Source organism: Triticum urartu, chromosome 6 (genome assembly GCF_003073215.2).
Source record: "Triticum urartu cultivar G1812 chromosome 6, Tu2.1, whole genome shotgun sequence".
Classification (NCBI taxonomy): Eukaryota; Viridiplantae; Streptophyta; class Magnoliopsida; order Poales; family Poaceae; genus Triticum; species Triticum urartu.
The window spans coordinates 129,492,641-129,505,188 of NC_053027.1; positions in this window are offsets into that span (position 1 = coordinate 129,492,641).

The following is a 12,548-nucleotide window of genomic DNA, read 5'->3' on the forward strand; positions in this document are numbered from 1 at the left end:
CTTTTATGTATTATTGGTTATCTTTGCAAGTCTCTTCGAATTATCAGTTTGGTTTGGCCTGCTAGATTGATCTTTCTTGCAATGGGAGAAGTGCTTAGCTTTGGGTTCAATCTTGCGGTGTCCTTTCTGAGTGACAGTAGGAAGGCCCGTATTGTATTGTTGCCATCAAGGATAACAAGATGGTTTTTTTTATCATATTGCGTGAATTTATCCCTCTACATCATGTCATCTTGCTTAAGGCGTTACTCTGTTTTCATGAACTTAATACTCTAGATGCATGCTGGATAGTGGTCGATGAGTGGAGTAATAGTAGTAGATGCAGGCAGGAGTTGGTCTACTTGTCTCGGACGTGATGCCTATATACATGATCATACCTAGATATTCTCATAACTATGCTCAATTCTGTCAATTGCTCAACAGTAATTCGTTCACCCACCGTAAAATACTTATGCTCTTGAGAGAAGCCACTAGTGAAACTTATGGCCCCCGTGTCTATCTTCATCATATTAATCTTCCAATACTAAGTTATTTCCTTTGCTTTTATTTTACTTTGCATCTTTATCATAAAAATACCAAAAATATTATCTTATCATATCTATCAGATCTCACTCTCGTAAGTGACCGTGAAGGGATTGACAACCCCTTATCGCGTTGGTTGCGTGGAGTTATTTGCTTTGTCCAGGTACGAGGGACTCGTGCGTAGCCTCCTACTGGATTGATACCTTGGTTCTCAAAAACTGAGGGAAATACTTACACTACTTTGCTGCATCATCCTTTCCTCTTCAAGGAAATCCAACGCAGTGCTCAAGAGGTAGCACGGACGACAAGGTAGTACAAGTACCAATACGAAACTAACTTATAATATTTTTACTCCTGGCCCTAGTGTTCGTCTGGTAGAAAATCTTGCAGAGGACCAGCTCCCGATCCTTCTCTTGCTCCAGGTCCCCGAGGTGGTACTGGTGCATCACCTAGTTGGTCCTCTGTTGGTCGAAGTTCTTGTTGGTGTGCAACACCAGAACCTTTTTGCTGCTCGTCTGCGGGCCGTTGACCATCACCGGCAAGGTATTGCCGGTGTTGTGCCACATCGCGTGCATGTTGCACTCCGACTGTATCTTGCGAGACGTCCACGTGCCCTTTTTGAACACCCTGGAATTGCATTGGAAGAAATGCTTGCTTAGGCCACTCAGTGTGACACCTACAGTATTGTCGAATACAGGTTTTAGTGTACGTAGTTGGCATTTTCATAACATCTTTGGCATGTTGTAGTCACTTGTTTCACTTTTTATTAACTGTCAAATTGTAATTTGTTCACCAGGTCCGCGTCTAAAAAGAAAAATAGAGTTATAAACAAAGGAATATGTTTGTGCAAGTAGACGGCCGATCGGTGTCTTACCTGGAAGTTTCTCAGGATGGGTGTAGCATATGCCGTGCTCGCTGTCGATGGTTGATATGAACAAATCGATGAGTGGGTGAGATCTCGCGCTGTCAGCACTCACTTTGGTCTCAAGGTGCTCGATCAGCTCCTGATCCGTGGGATCGAACTTGACGCCAGCCGGCAGCACCGACCAATCCTTCTTCGACTTGCATCGGTTAATTCCAGTTATATGGTACTCAATGTATGATCAACCGACAGTTTTAAGTGAATGATGAAAGATTTTGACAGATAAGTGGTACTCCAAATCTGAAGTCCAGAATACTCAAACATGCCGCCGGGATTCTTGTGTCACCTCATGCGCAGCGTGTTGTCACGTCAATTCAATGTGTGGACATGATGAATAATTTGATCGACGTATACTAGTACTGCTACTGTACTACTTACTAGTCGTATTTAGTGTCACATTTTAACCATAGGTTTAACTAACAAGTACGCACTTGAAACCTAATTGATATATATATAGTGATACTATTCATCATCCGGGGTGGAGAATAAGTTATTCTTCATCCGAGGTAATCTTACGATCATTTTATAATTAAATTGCATTTGGAATTCAAATAGTTATATTTCTGTTGATTCACTACGTAAAATTTGGCATGAGAAAATGAAAATATAGGTCAATAAGATAAGAAAATTTGCATTTTATGTGTATTTTACACTATATTTTTACGGTTGTAATTTTACATAACATAAAATATTTTTTACGATTATTATATTTTTTACGCTCTCTTTTTATGTCGGAAATAAGACAAAACTTACAGAACGTAAAATCATGGTGCGTTGATGGTAAAATAGAGGGGGTGAAGCATCTCCATCATCATTATCAGTACATCCTGCGTAGGTGAGTTAGGATGCACTTGATCCCGGAAAGGTATCTATCCTTCAAACCAGAGGAGTGCTTCAAACTAACAACAGTACATAATATCCAACAAAAGAGGGTCGTGCTACAGCAGCAGAATACATGGCTCAGTCTAGATATCAGTACGAATCAAGTTGTGCATATTTTCTGTTGGCATGAACCACATCGCCGCATGTCGGGTTTGCAAAAGCCATCCATCGCATGGAAGCTTGATGCCTTTCACACACTGAAGATTATCTGGCAACAATCTGTGTCGACGAATCTCTGGATATGGTGATTCATGAAACCCATTGTATGATGTGTAAACACAGTCCCCCCTTGGCGAATGGAAGTTGCATAGCACGGTAATCATCGCCGGTGATGTGATCGATGATTGGTTGGATGATCGGATAATTGAGCCCGCGGAACATGGAGTGGTTGCCGAGGCTGTAAACCCGCCTCCAGTTGAATTCGCCTGGCCCCGCGGAGCTGGGATCTTTCTCGAACACGAAGCAGCCATAGCCATCAATGTCACGAACGCCCCAGGCATTGTACTGCATGTGGTTTGATGTAATGGTTTGGTCAATTTGGTAGGTGCGAATGAGCATCAAATGACCGCCGTCAGCTGAACGAGCGATAAACCACCACCCATCGGCTGGTATGATTCCAGGTCCTGGAATCATGAAGGCCAGCGCATTTGCGTCTGCTGCAACAATTCAAATTGGAGACCAAAAGGATAAAAATAAACAATCATGTTCAGAGTATGTGTGGAATTAAGATTATTATAACAGTGACACATATCATAGACAGAGAATTGCAATGCCGTGGTCATAATCATACCCCAAGTTAAAAAAATAAGCCAATGGCTTTCATATTCTAGCCATATGTCATGGTTCAAACATCATGTAACAATGAGAGGAAAATAGCTATGACAGATCCTACTCATATTCTACCATAACACTTACTACTACTGTTCTCATATCAACTCTAAGCAATAACATGCGTTGTTATAAAAATCTGGGAAATGAGAGTAACATATAGCAATCATGATGTTATGCTCATAATATCTATTCTAACAATCATTAGATGCCAATTGTTCTCATATCAACTCTAACAATAACATGTGTGGTCATAAAAATCTAGGAAATGAGAGGAACATATAGCAATGGTGCGGTTATAGACATACTATCTATTCTAAATTTGTAACAATGAACAAGCAGTTGTATTCATAAGGTAAAGATGAGATGAGATAGAACAATTACACGACGATAGATTCCACCAGTATAGGCAGCCAATCTGTGCGTCGACCGCGTAAACGATTCCATCGTGCACTATAGCATCAGGCAGAAATGTTGCCTCAACAGGATTGACCACAAGCCATAACCATGTATGGCGACCGGATTCCAGATAGACTAATCCCATGTTGAAAAAGGCAATGAGCTTGTAATCCATGTAGTCTTCTGATGGTGTGGGCACTTCGCAGATTACAACTTTCAGCAAACAGAGGTCGAGCCAAAAGCTTGACGCGTCTCGTGCGTAGTAGGCAGGAGTGTCCGGCGGGCCGCAAGACTCGATGGCGGCAGTAACCAACGATGGAAGGGTGATCTCTCGCTGGGTGTAGATATCCACGAGATGCCACAAATTACCGGATTGGTGGATGAGGATGATCCAGTTGGCCTTCATGCCCGCCCAGTAGTGGCCGCGCATGAAGGACAGGTGGACGGGTAGTGGTAGCATGTCGAGGGGCACCACGACAACCTCAGTAGGATCATCACATCAGTGTCTGGGCCACCTGCGAGGATCGGGCATCAGCAAGTAGGGTGTCTTGAAAAGAGCCATCCGGTTGCAGATGAGTAGACGGTACAAAGACACCGAGCAGGCGGCCAGATGGACGGTGCTGAGTAGGTCCATACGATTACAGATCTGCTCCAAGAGAACAATGGGGAGGGATTCCAATCGTGGCTCCGCGTGTCAGTCGGTTCTGCCATTGGGGTTTTCGGTGCCTGCGAGCTAGCGAGGAAGTGGATTCGGGCGGGCGAGCGAAGAAGCTTCTCCTCGTGTGGCCGAGCAGTGGGCGGGGGGATATGGTACGCGCAAGCTACCAAGGAAGATAGCGTGGGCGGGCGAGCAGTGAGCGGGGGGAAATGGTGTGCGGCCGACGATGGGGAAGAGACGAGGAAGAAGAAGAGAGGAGGAAGAAGAGTGGAAGACGGGGAAGAAAGTGCATTAAATCTCAATTCTACTACTACTACTACTACCAGGATATATCGTCCTTCGAAGTGTAAATAGTTACACCGATGACATGTGGGTCTACCACAAGAGGGCCCATATGTCAGTTAATGGAGGACAGAAGCGTGCTCTACTGGCAAACATGATAGCAGTACTGGGTAAGGCTGATTTAGTAACACCAACACGCTGGTTCAGCTTATTAATTAAGTGTCCCATCTGCTGCTACGTGTATTGTCATTTCACTACGAAGACTAGTTGAATAGTTCTCTCTGATCGAGATGGGGAATAATGGATCGCGAAGACTTCCTTTCTACATTATCCCTATGCCTCTACGCTCAATTCACTCATTTTGCTCCGTACGTAGTCACTTGTTGAAATCTCTAGAAAGACAAATACTCCGTATTTGGGAACAGAGGGAGGATTTTACTCTGTATTTGGGAACAGAGGGAGGATTTTACTCCATATTTGGGAACAGAGGGAGTATCACCATATGGAGGGAACAGAGGAAGCTTGAAATATGAACATGTCAATGGGAGGGAGTAAGCCCCATGCATGCATGCAACATGCAACACTCACACGTACACATGGACACATGCAACACTCACGCACCCATGTGGCACACAACACACGACGCAACACACACGCTCATGCTCAAGTGCTCAACCTACTCCCTACGTCCGTGAAAGACTGTACATTTAGAGATTTATACATTGACCAGGGCATAATTAATGCCCAAAAGTAGCAGACTTATGTGTGCATGCGACCATTGAGAGAATAAGATTAAATGAATATCATTGCATGCTGTAATTAAGGATAGACATGTAGCCTATACCTAAAGCACAAGTTGGTGCATTAGTCAATCAATATCGATTTAGATTAAAGGCTAAATGCATTGGAAGTGTAGATGTACTACACTCTTTGTTTTTTAGCCGATGTACACTCTTTGTTGGAAGACCGAGGGAGTACACGTGGATGCACTCACATACACAACCAGGGTGGTTCGCGCGCAAGGGTTGGACTCCTGTCGCGCCTGCGTAAAGTTTTGTTTAACTGATTTCTTTGCTCTGCCAACTGACAGGTGGGACCCAGAAACCAGGTGACAATTTAACCAGTCAACAAAGTGCCACGTCGACTATGTGGCCGGTCAGTAGGGTGCAATACGGTGCTCTACGATGAGCTAGTGATCGTATAATCACCGCAAAACTATATATAGTGACCGTAAAGAGCGTATTGTTACATACGTTGACCGCCAGTGTATTTTTCTCATTTCAAATTAAGCCATATTAACCGGAAAGGACGCAGTATGGACTAGTACTAGTACTGCTTTGATGTGTCCCATCAACTCGCCGAACGAGGAGAAGCTTGCTTACTACGCCTCTCCCTCGCCCACATGCACGGTGGTTCGCAGGACGAGGAGAGGGTTTTGACTACAACGCCCTCTCCCTATCCCTCTCCCTCGCCCTCGCCCTCGCGGTGGACGTGCAACAGTTCAATCGGTGTCAGATTGCCAGAAGCATATTGTACTATAGTATCATCATTGTTGGACCTTCCGAAGAGGCGAAGAGCCAAGTGCAAGGTTCACACGAGTACGAACTGTTGAACCTCCCGAAGAGGCAAAGAGCCAAGCGCAAGGTTTTATAGGAGTTGTCATCCTAGTAGGAGTGTACTACAACTATAGCGAACGATGCTACTATGTGATGCCGCCACGTCACGTATATCCAAAGCCGTGTCACCTTTTTTTCTCAAAGAGCGTGTTGGAGCCCGTGCAACAACCACCCAAATTGCACGTACACATAACACATTTACTAGTAATAAATTCTAAAGGACAAATGCCAGTATGCCACACAAGTTCATCTCCAATTCATGTGATAAATTTGTGCACGACTAGTCTACATATATTCACAGCGCCACCATTCACAATTTACCGTACTCCACTTACACGTTATAGATGGGCTACATGTCCTCCTCCAGGTACCAGTCCTAGGTGTTCTTCATGGATGGCACGATCCATAGCGGTGGGTAACGGGAATCATTGTCGCAGCTTTCTAGTCCGGTTCCACACGATGGAGACTCATCCAAGTTGAAGCGGTATAAATCAGGGATAGCGTGTCCCAGCATGTCGTTCATCCGGCGATGCGCACTGAAGACACAACCATGCTTCATGAACGGCAGGCCTTCCGTGTCGTGCACGGAATGTGGCATCCGCTTCACAATGGAGTAGCTGTCCCCAATGAAAAGCGAGTACTCTCCAAGAGTGTTCCTCGGCACCCACGTAGCATCATGGCGGTCGAACTCGACGCCGTTCATCTGGTACACGCGGCATCTCAGATCTGGACACATGGTGACATACATAGTCAAGGTCCATGCATAATAATGTTGTGCTCAAATATGGCGGTCAGTAATACTGTGCAACAAATAGTACTACTCCGGTACAGAGGAAGTAAATAACCGACTTATTATATATAGCCACTCTTGGCTACATGGATGAGATAGTAAGATATGGAAAAACAAAAATGGTGGCAGTTAGTGGGTTCAAGTCTTCAAGGGCCTAGCTAGCTATACGCGTCATCCAAGGTAAAATGTACTCCTACTAGCACGTAAGTAGAGTACTAGTACAACAATGAAAGAGAAGGCAAGAGGGTTAAAAAATGGAATACCTGGGGAGATGGTGACGGTCCGATCGTGGTAGATTGTGTGACCATGTTGCACATCAGTGGTACCATGGGTAACGACTGCTAAGATAGTTGATCCCAATATGCCAAAGTCAGCTACAAGGTTCCAGGTTGGACCGAATCGCGGATGCAAATGCACATCCAGGATCGGCAATCTTATTTTGATCGTGGGATGCCTGGTCCCTGCAAAATAATGGAGTACCGTTAGGGATGCAAATGATGGTTTGTGCATTCCGCTTGTAATCTCCCGTACCGTAGGATGGCAACCTGATGAAACAAGTCCCCTGGCTTGTCACCGCGAAGATGCGGCCTAGATGGTGCAAGGCGTCTTCGAACGTGTAGGGGTACAAATCTGCCGCCGCCAACATGCGCCAGCCTTTGTCGTTACTGCCTCTTGCATTGATGGCAATCCTTATGTCGAACACCGCGATGAGATAGTAATCGTCGTAGCCGCATCGCTTTGTCGGCGGGTCCGCAATTGCTGTCTTCTTCAATCTCATGTAGACATCATCATACGTATTCAGGCCCAGCCAGTCCGGAAGGCCGTTCCCAATGGTGGAGAAGGGGTCTACTGATACGTCTCCGTCGTATCTACTTTTCCAAACACTTTTGCCCTTGTTTTGAACTCTAACTTGCATGATTTGAATGGAACTAACCCGGACTGGCATTGTTTTCAGCAGAATTGCCATGGTGTTATTTATGTGCAGAAACAAAAGTTCTCGGAATGACCTGAAACTTCACGGAATATCTTTTCGGAAATAATAAAAAATCCTTGCAAAAAATGAAGACCAGGGGCCCACACCCTAACCACGAGGGTGGGGGGCGCCCCCCTACCTCGTGGCCCCCCTGGAGCTCCTCCGACATCGACTCCAACTCTATATATTTGGTTTCGGAGAGAAAAAAATCAGAGAGAAGGATTCATCGCGTTTTACGATATGGAGCCGCCGCCAAGCCCTAAAACCTCTCGGGAGGGCTGATCTGGAGTCCGTTCGGGGCTCCGGAGAGGGGAATCCGTCGCCATCGTCATCATCAACCTTCCTCCATCACCAATTTCACGATGCTCACCGCCGTGCGTGAGTAATTCCATCGTAGGCTTGCTGGACAGTGATGGGTTGGATGAGATTTATCATGTAATCGAGTTAGTTTTGTTAGGGTTTGATCCCTAGTATCCACTATGTTCTGAGATTGATGTTGCTATGACTTTGCTATGCTTAATGCTTGTCACTAGGGCCCGAGTGGCATGATTTCAGATCTGAACCTATTATGTTTTCATCAATATATGAGAGTTCTTGATCCTATCTTGCAAGTCTATAGTCACCTATTATGTGTTATGATCCGTTAACCCCGAAGTGACAATAATCGGGATACTTACCGGTGATGACCGTAGTTTGAGGAGTTCATGTATTCACTATGTGTTAATGCTTTGGTCCGGTACTCTATTAAAAGGAGGCCTTAATATCCCTTAGTTTCCGTTAGGACCCCGCTGCCACGGGAGGGTAGGACAAAAGATGTCATGCAAGTTCTTTTCCATAAGCATGTATGACTATATTCGGAATACATGCCTACATTACATTGATGAATTGGAGCTAGTTCCGTGTCACCCTAGGTTATGACTGTTACATGATGAACCGCATCTGGCATAATTCTCTATCACTGATCCATTGCCTACGAGCTTTCCATATATTGTTCTTCGCTTATTTACTTTCCCGTTGCTATTGCTATCATCACTACAAAATACCAAAAACATTACTTTTGCTATCATTACCTTTTGCTACCGTTACCACTACTATCATATTACTTTGCTACTAAATATCTTGCTGCAGATATTAAGTTTCTAGGTGTGGTTGAATTGACAACTCAGCTGCTAATACTTGAGAATATTCTTTGGCTCCCCTTGTGTCGAATCAATAAATTTGGGTTGAATACTCTACCCTCGAAAACTGTTGCGATCCCCTATACTTGTGGGTTATCATCTACCGGAACGGCCACACTGTTGTGGATGTTGTGCAAAATGATGGTGGTATCCGGCCGGAGGTATGCAAGCCAATCTTCGTTGGCACCGACCCAGACCTATATATAAGACGGCGGGCAGCGGAGAAATTACAGGATGGAAATGGAATAACTAAGTACTACATGATCAAACTCCATTACTAACCTGCTCATCGGACAAAATCTGACTACCTCTCAACGCCGGCAACTCTAGCGGAGTCAACGTACAACCATGTCCAGGGAGCGGTGGACTGTTCGAAGGATTGTCCCATAGAAGAACCTTCTCCTCGTGGACGCATGGAAGACCAACAAGCATGGCCTTTTCCCAAGCCTTTTTAAGCATCGTCTTGAAAAAGTTGGTGTAGGAAGCACTGAGTCTTGCGGCGGTGAGGACGTCGGAGCGGCGTGCGATTTCTCCCAGAGGATCGTCGTCCAAGGTCTCCCAGCCCCGACGAGGAGGAGAACCGCCTGGCGAATCCATGGGAGCAGCGATTAACTGCCTTCTCTTCGGGGGAAGGGGAACTGGGGAGGAGGAGATAAGAGCGTAGTAACCGCAGGGCCTCGTCCCTTCCAACTGTAGATCGTTCCTTAGCGAAGGGGTGAGGCTATTATTTACTACTAGTACTAGAATGATGGGACGTTATGGGATTGCATTATACTGTAAATAATAGCACCAGTAAGAAATTTTTTGCACTAGCTAGTAGTTTTTGGCTTGGGTATGTTTTTGCTATTTTTTGTACATGCCAACTAGTGTAAAAAAACGTCTTACATTATGTGACGGAGGAGTACGTACTCGTACTGTAGCAGTACTAGTACTACTTTCTAAACTAGTAGTGCGATGTACTATACTTCTAGTATAGTGCACCAGTTTTGAACTCTTGAATCTCAGGGCCAAGGAGCTACAGTTGGAAGTGGAGGGCACTACTGTTCTCTAGACCCATCGCTGTACTAACAATGCAGGGAAAGTACACCTGCGTAGTGGCCTAGTGGGTACTCTCGGTGCTTTATTCAGCCGCTCCTCTCACGTAGCTGGCCTACTCAGCCGCTCCTCTCACGCACACACTAGCAGCCTGTTTATCAGCGATGGTTACTGCGGGGCAGAACATTTGAGTTATCTGATACAACGAGACTAGGCTTTTTGCTTCCATTTGTGGAGGTGTAATGGATCTCATCGAACTTTGTTAGTAGTTCCTTCTTTATGAATGAGATGAAGCAAAGTTTTTGCCTCCGTTTCAAAAAAACACGTCAAGAGAAATTTCTTTTATAGTAGAGCCGATAATGGAGTGAAGTCCATGCGTGCAACGCCACAAGCTACAGAGTAGTAGTAGAGCACTTTACGTACAGAGCCATAATGCACAGTTCCCAATGCCCTGCCAGGCTTTTTCGGCTCCTCGGGCTTAATTGGGAGGCACTAGTTTAAATATGCTACTAGTTGATGAGGAAGCTGCAAGCAAGGTGCGGCTAGGGCGAGCACGCGAGCCACGAGATGCTGGGAAGGAAAACCCGTTCACGTGGCCAGGCTATCCAGTGCACCCAGATTGTGGTACCGCACGTTCGTTTGACTTCAAAAGTCAAACTACCCGTGTAAAATATTGGCTCGCAGCGAAGTTACTATTTTAAAAAAAGGCCGACATTTGTTCGGCCGGGATCGAACCCACAAAATGAGGTATACACTCCGGCGACCACTGGTAGTGCTCGTTGGAGTACAACACAACCTAGAATCGCCTTTTGTCGCTAGTAGTACATTGTTCCTTACAAGAAACCCCCAATAATGCAAGAAACCACTAATAATGCTAAGAAACTACTACCACTTGCATACGTGGTAGACTTAAGATAAGACTACCTTATCAACCATTGTACATGCTCTTACCAACCAGCCCTACCAAGAAACGACTACTCTACAAAGTGCCGTTATAGGCACGTTTCAACCCATGGTCCTGTTTGGATACATTTGTTGTCAATCTAACCCTGCCATCCAAACACCACTTTGGTTAGAGTTAGTTCAGGGTTAGAATCTAACTATAACCTCTGACTTAGAGTATCCAAACAGGGCCCATGTCGCCCATTAAGTCAACGCCTTCTATTCGACCCGGCGTTATTACTTGTGGGACCTACATGTCTGTCTGCACAAAAATCCCCGAGTGACCTCCTACCTCCAGCCCGTCCACCTAGTCATCCTCGGCCATGGGACGCAGCTACCGCCGCTGGCAAAAGGCGAGGTCAAAACCACCGACGGTGCGGAGCCCATCTTGCGGCAGCCCGGATGCCAGCTCCGTCCGGCGCTCGCGGCCGCTAGCTAGCCAAGATAGCTCCGTCCAGCTGCTTGTCTGCAAGGTTTGCTAGATTGGCACGATGGCGCGGCGGCTTGCTCTCTCGTGAGTCACGCTCGGACCAGCCTGCCAACACGTGCGGAGGCCAGCACGCTGTCCGGCCCGTCCGGCGGAGCGGCGGCCAACTCGCTCATCACCGGCGCCACCGACGAACACACATCAATACTGTTTGAAGTAATGTTCAGGAAAAATATTGATTTGAGGGGGAATAACAGGATAGAACATCAGATGTGGGTCCCTCGTGTCAACGGTCAAACAAAATGTGTTGGTTTAAGCTGCCTCGTCAGCACGGACGTGTGGGCCAACCCTGTCATAAATGGGTTTAAACTAACCTAATCGGTTGCCCCTCTGTCCCATAATATAAGATGTTTTTTCAAGCTAAACTAGCTTGCAAAAACGTCTTACATTGTGGGACGGAGGGAGTACTAGGTAGTAGTTTTTGGCGATTAAGAAATTTTGGGTATATTTTTGCTATTCTTTGTACAATATATTCTTCCTTGGGCTAGTTGAAAGTGGTAGTTTTTTGTTAAATACTCTACATATTGTAAGTGGGAGTGGAAGTTAAGCTTTGGAACCCAATAAGAAAGGCTAGTTACATAGTGCATATGTGTACATAATTGAAAGTAAATATCAACCATGAGTGACTAATATCTTGATGGAAAACTCAAAACTATGGAATACTAGGAAAAAAATGCATGGTTGGAAATACTAGCAATGTTCATGTGCGTTGCAACGAATCATAATTAGAATAATACTTATTCACAAACTTGATACAAAACACTCTAATTTTGATATACATATATCACTAGAGATATATTATGTTTCAATTAGAATATATTCCTTGGGCTATTTTGGTGAGGTCAGGGAGGGATGTGGTTGGTTTTAAGATACTAATTATGGGTTTTTCTGCAAATTGGTAGACAAGTGGGATGTTGGTGAGAAAAGGCAACAACTTACCTCATAGTCATTAGATGCAGATCTAATGGTCACAAACGATGGATGGCAGACACACCATCATCACCAACTTAGTCTTCTGTAGGAGTACTAGCAAGATT